At 42.3% G+C, this 13,025-nt stretch overlaps 1 protein-coding gene across 8 annotated transcripts in view; it reads right to left on the bottom strand.

Moving 5' to 3' along the window:
• GRM3 (glutamate receptor, metabotropic 3) overlaps nt 1-10,554 on the bottom strand; it is a 112,451-nt gene extending 101,897 nt beyond the window's left edge. For 6 of the 8 annotated variants that reach the window (XM_014964035.1, XM_014964036.1, XM_014964034.1 and 3 more), the window contains exon 1: nt 9,838-10,554. The gene's annotated coding sequence lies outside the window, so the exon portion shown is untranslated. Of the gene's footprint in view, nt 1-8,982; nt 9,280-9,837 lie in introns of those variants that run through there. The other 2 variants (XM_014964038.1, XM_014964040.1) reach the window with 1 other exon arrangement.
• Between the last annotated feature and the right edge of the window lie 2,471 nt (nt 10,555-13,025).

Here is a 13,025-nt window from a genome sequence, read left to right as displayed (position 1 = left end):
TGAAGCACAGGCATGTGCCGTTGCAGGAGGCTGTGAAAACTGTTTTGCATATTTTAAGAGAATCATTCAAATATTAGTTTATAAAGAGTTAGAGGTAGTTTATGCCATCTTTGGAGGCAGAGATGGATAAGATGAAGTTCTTACTGGTGTCATTATCTGTGAAACTAAATATTGCAGGCAGGAAAATGGGACATTGTGTACAATCTTTGAAAATGAAGAAGATTAGCCTCTTTCTATCCTAATGGATACTGCATCCATTCAGGATAAGTTCTAATTGGGACCTTATGCCCTCACCAGGAAATGAGGGACTAAGAGACCCTATTATTCTCCGAAACTGCTCCCTGGACATTGATTTAAGGTATCTATGTCTAAACGGAGCTATTTGTCTGCTTCCTTCCCTAAAATTGGTAAATGTGGAATAGATAGGCAGGCTGAAAGGAGTATGTAGAGACTTGGCTCCACCTTCTTACCTACTGACCAAAATAGCTGGATCAATGACATTTCACGGAGCAGGAACATCTCTAACAAATAAGCAGACAACAGGACATTGTGGGGTTACACCACTCCTTGCTGTTGCATCTGGATGTTTCAATTTCCGTTTCACCCTTTGATCAAGAAACCTAGGCTTCAAGTCATCTCTCAGTTCCCAGGAGCTGGCATTACGTCCAGACTAGAGTCTTCTTTCTTTTCTCATACTGAATAATGCCACTAAGAATATGATTATCTGAGCTTGATAGTCAAGGCATTAACATTAATCCCTAAGCTCTGTCCTGCATATCAGCTTCGGGGAAAAATCTTGGTCAGATTGACTCATATCATTGAGAAATTCATAGTCCTTAGAACCCTTGAAAATGTCAATGAAACAATAAAAAAAAAAAAAATCTTTTCCTACTCATCAGAGGGCTCTAGTGCTGTTGAAGGGCCTGATATTTCCAATAGTCTTTCAAACCGTCTCTGAAGCTGTTAAAATAAAGACACCTTTCCCACATTCTCCTTCTCTGCCTTTCACAAATGATGGTTCTTTTAACCTCCTTCTCCTCTTTGTTTGCTTAGAGGATCAAAGCTTTTTTATTTATTTCTTTTTCTCCCAAACAGTTTCTGGAGTGTTAAAAGGCACCACCAGTATACTGAGTTTACATTACAAACAAGTTAAAATTCCCAGTCTGTCAGAGCTTTTCTCCTAGGATACCAAGGAAAGCAAAGTTCAGCTAAACTGCACAATTAATTGGCGATCACTTCTGAGTGAAGAAGAAAAGGTTGTTTTAAGCAGGGCTAGTCTCTTCTTGGAGATTTAGAGTCCACTTCAGAAAGTAGAATTATTATTCTCTGAAAGTTACCTCACTTTATTTGTATTCCTGGACCTACCCCATTAGGTCATCTTCCCTTTTCACTCATAAAATCATCTTAATGAATCAACTGTGGGACTAGCAATATGTAAATACATCCTTATTGACAGCCACACTGACAAGTGAAAGGATGAAAAAGGGCATGGACTGTATGTTGCTTTTGCTAGAACAGCGGTCGTTTTTGTTCCGCTTTCAAGACCCTGAGGCAGACAGCTTATTTCTTGGTTATGAAAAAAATGGTCTTTTTCAAGGTAAATGTATCCTGTAATAATGGTAAGACAAAGAAATGTGTGCTGGATGGTTTAAGAGTTTTGGGCAGAAACAGACTTTGGTGTCTATCTACCATTCCCACACCGACAATTGTTACTCTTTTCTCAGCTTTTGAGAGCAAAGACTAGCCTGACAACTCAGCCAAGTGCATCAGCCCCAAGTAGGATGGGCTTGCACCTTTCTAAGAAAATGTATTGTCTGTTGATCTCACTGTCTGTTATTGTCAGGGCTCTTCTAAAGCCCTGATGGTTCCAAGGAAGAAAGTGAGCAAACACAATTAAGAGAGCCCAAGGGAATACACCGAAAACAGTTGCAAGGCAGATTTGACAAGTGTACTTTAGTGTGTTCCTATAGTGTTTGGAAAAAATTGGTAGGAAGATTCCTACAAACTTTGTAAATTTTCTAGTAAAATATCACTCTGTGGTAGCATTTTGTGGACAAGTGCTTTGTAATGATTAAACTCCTTATTGCAGCAAATAATGCTACACAGACCAGCATTGTAAGGTATCCTTTCCACACAATTTTGCTAAAGTTTAATCCAATGTTACTGCATTGATTTTACATGTGGGTGTTTTTTTGTCCTGATTTTTACAAGGAAAAGAGTTAAGTATGGGCAAAATACATCTGCTATGAGGTAAAATCAAGATCTTTCATCTGTTATATACTGAAACATCTGGAAGGTTTTACAATGGAACAAAACCTGGTGTGAGTTGACATACAGTGAAGATGTCTTTCTGACTGACTGAATATTAGTAAAATGCCATTTTAAATCTGTCATAAACATCCAGAAAGACTCTGGCCTTACTCTCAACTGGTGATACTCAACATACAATTAAATACACAATCTCACCAAAAATTATAATGAGGCCTTCTGAAAACTCCTTTGTCATGGCAAAACCAATTATATTTTTGCATAAATTATTGATTTGTAAATGGTCTTGCAGATAAAGATAATTTTTGTCATTTCTTAGCCATGTGAGCCTATCCAAACAATCAGACTATGTTAACACTTCACCACTGTACCCTATGTGTCTTATTGCACAATAGCTTTTTCTGTCTCCTTGCCTCCTTCCTTTTGTCTGTTTATCTGTCTTCTCTTCTCACAAAATAATACATGTAAGTGAGAAAAAAAAATAGTTCTCTGAGTTCTGGAAACATCCCCAAGATTTACTTCCTGATTTTTATCAGATCTCTTTGGATATGTGATTCTAACAGCAGGACAGCCAATTTCTGCTAAACATCACAAATGTAATGTAGCATTTTCAAATCCTAGCAGAACAATGTATTCTCATGTTTTTCTAAGAATTTCTTCACTGGATTATGCAACCACTGTTGCATAATAATATCAATATATAAAAATTAGAATTAACACAAAAATTGTTAGGCAGTAAGTACCAGATCAGAGAAGAGCTCGGCCAGAGATGTCCTATAAAACATACATATAGAAATGTTCACTCAAGTACAGCCGTAAGTCTTCCATCAGGAAAGCATGGCATATACAAGCTGGAGCCAGTATGGGGTCTAAGGAGCCTTAATCACAGCATTATATAAAAAAACAAAACTGTGTTGTGAGCTACACATTAAAATGGTCAAGAAATGAAATACATTGCCTACATCAGATAGTCAAGGTAAGCAAGGTCAATAATGTTCTAGGAGCCTCTCAGAGAACAGACTAGCTTTCTATAGAGCGCCATTCCTCACCAAGGAGGAAGAGTGTATTTATCCCCCAGGACCACTATTTCCATAGCAGAGGACTGAGATTGCCTGAAAGCTCCTGCACCACCTCAGCCCTGCTGTTACACGTCAGTGGAGCAGGGAGCTACACCACTGGTGAAACAACATATAGGGATTTTTAGGGATGAAAAGATTTATGAATAAGTTCAGGGATAAATTTTAGGAAATTTGGGATGAAACGATATTCTGTAAGATTTTAAAGCCTGTAAGATTTTAAAGCCTTTTCAAATGGTGTCCTATCCTACACTTCATAAGTAGGTGTATTGGTCATTGGTTTGACCACACAGTGCTCAATGACTGTTGCAAACTACTGATGTTCCATAGTGCTAGATTTGGCATCCAACACGCTAGTTTTGCTGGAAGATGTTTACGGAGTCATAACATACCATCAGGCAGCCCCTTGTTGGCCACTTATCTCAGCCAGCCTCTTTGAGGGGCTAATTCTAGAGAAGAGTTCCAGCACTGCCAGATCTTGGACTCCGTAAATTGCCTGCAGCGTCCTCCCTCACAGACTGCAAATATCCCCGTCAGCCTAACAACCTGTGCTTTTGAGGACCAGCCACCACAAACCAAAGGAGATGAAGCTTTGCAGAGCCCTAGATTATGCATTTATGTTAACCTCTCCAGGTACAACATTTTGGTGACACAAAAATTTTCTCTAATTTGAATGTGGACTCATTAGTGGAGCTTTCCATGGGAATGGAAGCCAATGTATGAATCTTACTATATTTCTCAGCTCAGGATGCACACAGTCGCTACATCCTGCACATTTTATTTTTGCTCTGTTTTCCACCAGTCTGTCATCTTCTAGAAAAAGGTTTTTCACAGTTTTCAGGTTCCTTTCAGCTCCTTCTTCCTGGCGAGCCCAGGCTCTGTCTCCTCCTCTGTACCAGTGGGATGTGACTTCCCCACACCACCCACCCCCTCTGCTCCTCTTTTCTTTCCTTTTTTTTTGGCAGTCCCTGCTTCCAGCCTTTGTCTGTGGTTTTCCTCTGATTTAATCTCAGTCCCAACCCTTTCATTTTCCTTCACTATTTTTTTCCCTTCCTTCCTTATTTTATTCTTCCCTTTGTCCTCTCCTCAAGCACCCTTCATTTTCTCACCTGCATTCTCTACCTCCCCTTCTCAGCGCCTCTCCTCTCAGATGCCCTGTTCCTTAAAGGGTACTCTAATCTAACATATTCATCCTTCTTCCCACAAATACCTTCATTTTAACACACTAATTCTCCTAATACAGTTCTGACCTATGAATTTGCTAACTTTGTGGTCACCCACTGAGCTTTTGACTTAATTCTCCGTTGTTCGCACTCGCTTGGTTTTCTTCTGGAATCTGACAATCTGCTTCTGCCTCCTTTGTTTTTACTGCATTGTCTCTGGATTTTACCAGAAGCCCATACATTACTAAGAGTTTCCTCTCCCTCCTTTTCTCAAGGATATGCTTAATTTGTCGATATGTGCTCACTGTATGCTTATACCTGGTAAGACTTGGTCATAACGGACTTTAAATTTTCTGACATTCCACCTCTCCACCTAGCTTCTTTCTTATTACTTCATATTACCATGGAAAAAATCAGCTCTATGACATTTTCTCTACTTGCTCACCCTACATCTCTGATGCTGTTCCCTTTGTTAGTCAGTATGCCTGAATGCAATCCTCTGTCTGGCCAAATTTTGCATTTATCACTTCCATAACATGTGCAATATTTTTGGCCTGGTAGTTGGATAACAGGAAAACTTCTAATCTCTTTAATGAGAATGCTTTCTTCACCACCTTCACTGGCTTTACAGTCTCTTTATCCCACAACTGACTTATCATTCCATTTACTTTTCTTCCAGATTGAATACTCATTTCAGTGTCGTTACTGCTCTTTCTTTCCTAGCTAGAAGCTACTTTCTTCTCTTTATTTTTTCCCATTTTGTCTCCTACAGATACATTTTCCTCAACTTTTTTATATCTTCACAACTTTTTGTCTTCTCTATTCATTTTTTGAACAGAGTATTTCAAGGTCTCACAGCATCCACCAAAGTCTGATCCAAGTTCCCATTTCATCCATGAAATGTTCATCAACCATTTCCTCTGTACACACCTTGCTTGATGCATATTTGATATAGTTTATCTACTCGGTTGTCATCTTGTCTCCCTTTGGATGTACTGGGAAAGGGACTTTCAAGGTCAAGGTCATCAGTACCATCAAGGTCAAGCCACTTCCTAGACTTTAAAGTGCTCAGTAATTGGGGTTAAGACTATGTTTTTGCATGTGAAAAAAATGGGTCTTAGAAGGTTTGGAAAAGCTGCTACACTGTTACTTAGATTTTTGAGACAACCTATGGATTTACATGAGGAGCCCACATGTTCCTATATAAGTACTACTATTACTAACCACATAAATGCTTCCATAATTTCAGTATAGCTATGAACAATAGCATGATAATAGTTCCAACTACATAATTTGTATTTGAGAGGGTCAATATGAGATAAAAGCAATATAGTTCTACAGCCTCTTTTTTTTGTGTGTGTGTAATTTTCTATAGCTCTAGTAAATTCTCTTATTTTTGACTTCAATAAATTCATAACGATTTACCCCCTATGTTTATTTGCTGCATAGCTTTGGAAAGCCAGATAGAAGAAAGACAGCATACTCCTTGCAGTATTTTTTAAAAGCTGAACGTCCCTTAAATAAAATGTTCAAAAGCCTCATAAGACACTAGATAAATTAGGAAATTCATTTAGATCACACCCTGAATTCAGGGCTTACCTGAAAAAAAGAACCAATTGCACTAATCTGTAATAGTTAAAACACTTCTAACAACGAACTGTGATTTTGTCTCAGTGGAAATTTCTGACAATTGCACTGAGGCTGTTCCCAGACATCATTGTGCCCAGGAGGAATTCCTGGGTTTTTGTCATTTTACTCCTACTACTTAAATAAATTCATGATTTTCAAGCCAATCTGTAGTTTCATAAAATGAAATGTGTCCCAGATTTTTCTGCCAGTTTAGGGCTAGATTATCACAGTGAAAGTTGGCCTTATTAAGTTCATAGCCAGGAACTGTCACAGGCAGAGATCTAGGAAGACGGTACCAGCCAAAGACTATGCTCCTTCCCTGACACCTTTGGAGCCCAGGTCCACTACAGCTGTGCCAGGTGCAGGGACAGGGTAACTCATCATCGCTCTGGTCACCCCTTTTTGCTGGCTGTGGGTATCCCTCTGTTGCAAATACAACACATCCAGGGATCAAAGAACAAACTTCTTTTCCACACTAGCAGAGAGCAAGAAGGCAATCTTCTCTTTGACTCTCTGACCTGGACTAAGTTCTCAATTAAACTTTAAACCAGCTGCCAGTTTTATAGCATCAAGCAGAATTAAAAAAAAACAACAAACCAGTCAATATTACATGGTCGTCTTCTCACGGGCTTATGTAGCTTACTGTAGTTATACATATTCACACAGAAACAGTAATGCTGTCTGATCCCAGAGTGTGTCAAACTTCTCTGTGTTCTGTGGCATCTTAAGACTGATAGTACACCTAGCAATTTTTCAACCAGAAAAATTCATATGAACGGATCAGTAACCATAGTACAACAAGTTAGAAGAGACAAGGTGCAGAAACCCTCATAAACATTTTATAGGGCTTTGGAAACAGCTTTTAAAAACTGAACAGAGAGTGAGGTCCCTTCTGCAGGACGCTGTTGGCAAGTTCAACAGCCTCACAGGTGGTTCTCACACCCTGTAAAAGCTTTAGGCTGGATACCCAAATCACACTGCTAAACCAGACTCTTGGTGGGTGAACACTTCATGTGATCCTAACCGAATTCCCGTAGACCAATAGAGAACGTAGCCCACCAGGTTTAAAAGGTAAAATGTTGCTTATGCCCACCAGCACAAGTGATATTAGCACCAGGTGGCTTAGGTCTTATAGTTTTCTATATGGGACTCTGTGAACTTCGGAATAATTTATGTTCTGTAGGATGCTTCCATGGGAGAGTTGTATTTGCAGAAAACATCCAAATAGCTCTTTCTTTAAATACATCTCCTTACATTTCTTTCATTTCCAAATTCAGGTCCACTTATGTAATGCATACCCTGAACTGAATGATACCTCTATTTGTAACGTATTTCTTTTCTTCTGGCTTTCCAGCCTGATGTAGTACTTTGCTTCGTCACAATTTGATTAAGTATAAAAACATTAAGTGAACCCAGAAAGATACTTTACCCCTGCTTCCTGATTTAGATTCACTCTTTCAATGATAAAATTAGAATCTTACTCTTAGATAAGGTGTCAACATTAGCCTGAAAACTTTATTTGTAGAAGCTTATAAGTAGGTCATCAGCACAAGTAACCCAGACAAACATTCACTGATTAGAAAACTATATCAGCTCTGGAAAAAACTCTTGTTTTAATGTACTTGATACCAATGCCATTTTACTTGTTTTTAAGTTACAGAACAACAAAAAAAAAAAGTGGATTTTCTATTTTGAGGTGTATTTTAGGTTTTATATATAATGCAAGACTCCAGGAATATTGAGAGTAGCAGTGGACCGCATCATTCTTTAAAAGAAAGCAATAATCAAAAAGGCACAGAAACTCAAGTATGAAATATTCTAGCAAATGACAAATTAGTTTGCATTGCTCTTCAAGTAATCAGTTTATTAAAAAGGATTTGCATGGATTTGCATGGGTTACTGATTTCACTCAAAGAGTGAACATTAAAAACACGCAATTTTTCTGTTACCCTAAGTGTGAATAGAAGTAGCTCAATGTGCAATTTTCCCCAAAATAGCTGGGGAAATTACATTTTATTCTAATACTTGCATTTATCAGCATAAACAACAGCAGAAGAAGTCATAATGATTTAGGTGAATTTGAAGAAAATGGAAAAAGTAATCTTCCTAAAAGACGTATTTGATCAGGTGGGCTGTGTGGTTTTTAAATTGTTTTCATGAATATTTAATCAATGTGAGACATATACTTATGCAAGCTGATAAAGGTACCAGTCTGTGTCCCAGGCTGTTCTGTTTCACAGTCTTCCAATGGAAATTTTTTAAAGCTGAATAAATTATTTTAGAAATGAACTAAAATAATCTTCAGCAGGTGGCATAAACTGAGAAAAAGCCAAAGAACTCACAAACTAGCAGCAAATTCTTAGTTCAGTTCACTGCAGTATCGGTAAGATGCCTAGTTTTTCAAAATTGCTTGGATTTTATCGAGGTTGCTGAAATACAGGATACATATGTAAAATGATCCATGGAAACACTACAATAACCTGGGGGGTAAAAGCCCTCGAAATCCAACACACCCCCCCAATTCTACCGACACACTGGCATAGAGATAGACTTTCTCACACCCACATGTGTATCTCAGCAGATGCGTGTGCCTGGCACACACACAGGTGAAAGGTATGTACCCAAACACCTCCAGGTCTACACGGAGTTAAATAAACACTGTCTAGGAATAAAACCACATTCCTGCAAATTTATCCATATAACACATCTAAATGCACCCAAGAAAAGGCAAGCATAGATACACACATACACACCCAGAGACACGGGAACATAGGCAAGGCACATACATAGGCACAAACCACTCTAGAAGCACAGATATATACCTATACAGCTGGATGCATACTCACATGGACAGATAGATATACAGGCATATATGAGGGAGAGTTTACATTGGCTCTATCATCCCTGTTAATTTCTCCTTTCTTTTTGAAGCCTTCCAGTTTTAGGATCCTGGAGTGAGCCAGGTCCCTGCAGGGGAGACACCTCAGGAGGAGCAAAGCACTTCCAGTTCCTTTCACATTCCCTGCCTCTTTCCCCCTCTCTCTCAGCAGCAGCTTCAGGGAGATGAGCTGGGTACCCAGCACGGCTCTCCCAGCTGCTGGCTTGGCACTTTCCACCCAACCTTAAGGAAGGGTATAGAACAGCGAGCTAAAGATCTCCTCTCCTTACCCCCACAGCCTGCCTCTGCGGGAGCAGGAACCTCTGGGTAACATCTGGATGCAGCTTCTTTGCCATGGGCGAACCAGCCCCTTTCTGCCCGCCTCCCCCCTCCTACTCCCCCAGCGGTGGACCACAGGGGTCCTCCTGCAGCTTACCTGTCCTCTGCTGGAGTGACAGCCCTTCCTCCTCTCTCCCCACCTCCCCCCAACTCCATTTCTCCTGACCCCTGACTCCCGTCAGCAAATCTCTTTGCAAACCCCCAGTCTAAACTTTTCCCCTGGCTGCGGAACCCGCAAATCCCCCCGGGCAGCGGCTGCATCTCATCCGGAGGGCAGGATGAGGGGGGGATGTGGAGGGGGGGGTACAGGTTACAGGGACCCAGGATGCAGGGATCAAGGCTGCAGGGTGTGGGATGTGAGGACTGGGATGAGAGGACTGGGATGCAGGATGCAGGGATGTGAGGATCAGGATGCACGGATCTGAGACGTAGGATGCAGAGACTGGGATGTGGGATGCAGGGATACCAGTGCCCAGCTCCTTACCGTGTAATGAAGGTGGGTCCCAGCGAGGGTCTCCAGCTGCTCCTGGGCATCGTGGACCTCCCGATGTGCTCGTTAAACATCCACCGGGGAGTCTCACCACCCAAACTTGTTTGAGCTGCTTTCTCTGGGAACAGTCACACTTTCTCCCCCCACCCACCTTGGATCGGATCCTGATGGAAACTCGTCAAAGGCCTCCTAAGCGGTCAGGGGTAAGGCTGGGAGGGAGGAGAAGGGGGCAACGGGAGGGAGAGACTGCAATCACCAAGCGATCATCCCTTTCCCTTCCCCTCTCCTCTGGAGCACCCGCTTCCCATTCCTCTCAGCAACTTTGCCTCTCCTTGGCCAGGCAGTGCCTGGTGCCCGTGCTGTTAATTGGGGTCCCCTTTCGCAGCAGGGCATCTTTCTAGATTTCCTTTCCTTTCCAGGCAAAGGGGGTTGGTGCAAAGCTTTAAATTAGGAGGCGACCTAGAGTTGGAAAGAGAAGGAGCGAGAGCCGGCTGGCATTTGCAGGCTGCCCCTCCCGGCTCTCGCTCCGCGGCCGGCGCTGCGCGGAGGGGCTGGCTCAGGCTTATTCCTGCCGTTTATTCATTTACAGCGTTTCTACTTCTAACTTTGAAGCCTGGCTGTTTGCTCCTGGCACGGCCGGGAGCAGGGCTGTGGCAGGGAGCCCTGTGTTCCCCCTACCCCCTCCCCGCCCCAACACACTGCGGGGCTGCGCGGCGCGGAGCTCCCCGCGGCTGTTTAACTGCGCCGGCAGCGCGGGCAGGAGCGCAGCCCGGTCCCGGGGGGGAGGACACGGAGGGAGGGAGGGAAAAGGAGGGGGACGGGACACAGGGACGCTGCTGTCGCCTGGCAACCCTGCATCCCTGCCCCGAGCATCCCTCCCCCGGCGCCCTGATTGGACGGGGCCGGTGGGGGGACACGCCTCTCCGAGGATGCTGCGCTCTGGCGCTGCGACTTGTCGCATCCTCAAAAAAGCCTGGAGCGGGCAGGGGGCACTGGGAGCAGACGGGAGAGCCGAGGCAGTTCAGGGGGTATCGCCATCCTCCTGTCTTCTCTCTGCCAGCTGGCTCGATAAATTTGCTTCTGCTCTACATCTGATAGAAAAAGAATGTCTTTGTGTATATATACACACATATATGTATATATCATAGATATAGATATCAAATATACACTTCTATGTATTTATATATAGCTGTATATAAGCAAACATACATATTCTATACATGCTATCTGTATTCTCTATGTTATCTCTCTATATTCCAACTCTCCCATATGGGAAGACAGGAGAAAAAATAGTTACTGAGGAAAGATCACTCCAGCAAAACTGGATGCAAACGGAAAAAGAAAGCCATGTTCTGTATTACCTACATCTGAAAACCAAAGGTTTACATCCCCTGAAGTGCTAACAGGAGGTCGTGGTCCTAAAAAGAGAATTAAACACCACGAGGTGAGCGTGCTGTAGTAGTCAGTGAGGGTGGATGTGTTGACCTCAAGGAGGGTGCGTTTAAGCTGTGCTGCATGGGGCACTGCTGGTGTTACATGTGGCTTCATTGCTCATTCTCTACAGGGGACAGTGAGCAGCTGCTTCCTGCTGTTAGAGCATAGTATGGAGAGGGTGTCCATAAAATTCCAATACCTCCCTTTCCATCACAGCTCTGGTTGGGACACTGAATTTCCCACCTCTGACTCTTCAGCAGCCCAGCTCCTCACTCAAGTACCATCAGTGCTTGGGTAAAGCAAAAGAAAAAGGGACTGCAGCCAGGAGCTGCAATCCAGCAACTCACGTGGGGCCACTATTGTTCCGGCAGCCTGGGTTCCAGTGAGGAATTAAGCCAAAGCAAAATGAAATAAAACAAAAAAATCTGTTTCTGCTCTTTAATATTTTATGTTACATTATTTAACATCTGTTTACTTTTGTGATCCACCCATTACACTGGAGCTACTTGGCTAATTTTATAGTTTTTTTCCTTGGAAGCCAAGGACATTAGCTAACATGTGCATGTTAAACTGTTTCATTAAGGACTTCAAAGTTAAGCAGGGAGCAAAATGAGAGAGCCCAGTTCCTCTCAGGGTTACCCCACTGTAAACTGGATTAAAATGCACATGAGACACTGCAATAACATCAGGGTAAAGTGGAATGAATAGGAAATCAGTCCCATGTCTTTTAAATCATAGCACAATCTGACAAACAGGTCTGGAACACTTTTTTTTTTTTTTTTTCCACAGTCTTAGAGGCTGATTGCCAGGAAAAACTAGTGGAAGGAAGGATCTTATTCTGCATTGCCTTGTACACAGCAATCATGGCTCCAAGCGAGTATGAAAGTAATTTTTTGGTAGGCTAGGATATAAAACCCACTGTGTATGAAATTGGTCACGACAGGCACCAAGTGGAATTTGGCTGAGCTGTATTGTATGATTTGCAGCAGGCCACTTAGGGGCAAGGAGCTGACCTGGTCATTCATGCCTTTGCTTTGAGAAGCATCCCTGGCACTGGTGATTCATTCTTTTCCATGCCTGCTGCTGTGCAATATCTGATAATGGTCCCTAATGCTACTACTTGCATTTACACCTGATTTATGACTACTGAGAAGTAGGGAAATAAACCTGACCAGCTGACCAAGCTGTAGGTGAAGGCACAAGGCTTTCAGTCCCACTTTCTGCCAGTGCTGTTCCTCAGCTGGTTATCCTAGAATAATGGGATCTCATTTTAGCCACAGGAGAAATTACCCCAGTCTTCGCAAAGCAGGATCCTGGAGACCTTATTTCAATGTAAAACTCAGGCAGAACCAACTTTATTTTTGTAGAGGAAAGAACTGTGCCTCAGTTTCCTTTTAGGATAGGATGTGCTACATCCAGAGGGTGCTGTGAAAATACAGTCCCATACTGGGCATCTCTTTTCAGTCAGTCAGATGCTAAGACTTCCAGGCACACACAGTGGTACAATCTAAAGAACTCAGTGAAGCTCTGTGCCAAGCTGTGTTTGGGTGTTATTAGGCAAATTACTCACTTGAGACTAAATTGTGCACCTTATGCTACGCTTGATTGTAGATATACCCATGGTTAGACACAGCAATCAGGCAGTATGAGTTCTGCCAGGGGACAGCTTTGAGAAAACAATCAACAGCACTCCATGTCTTTGACCTGGATCCAAAGAAGGAGTCTTACTATGAAATGTATTTATTTTT

Source organism: Calidris pugnax, unplaced genomic scaffold (assembly GCF_001431845.1).
Source record: "Calidris pugnax isolate Ruff unplaced genomic scaffold, ASM143184v1 scaffold44, whole genome shotgun sequence".
NCBI lineage: Eukaryota > Metazoa > Chordata > Aves > Charadriiformes > Scolopacidae > Calidris > Calidris pugnax.
Note: the sequence above shows the minus strand (reverse complement) of the source record. Positions and strands in the feature narration are given on the sequence as shown.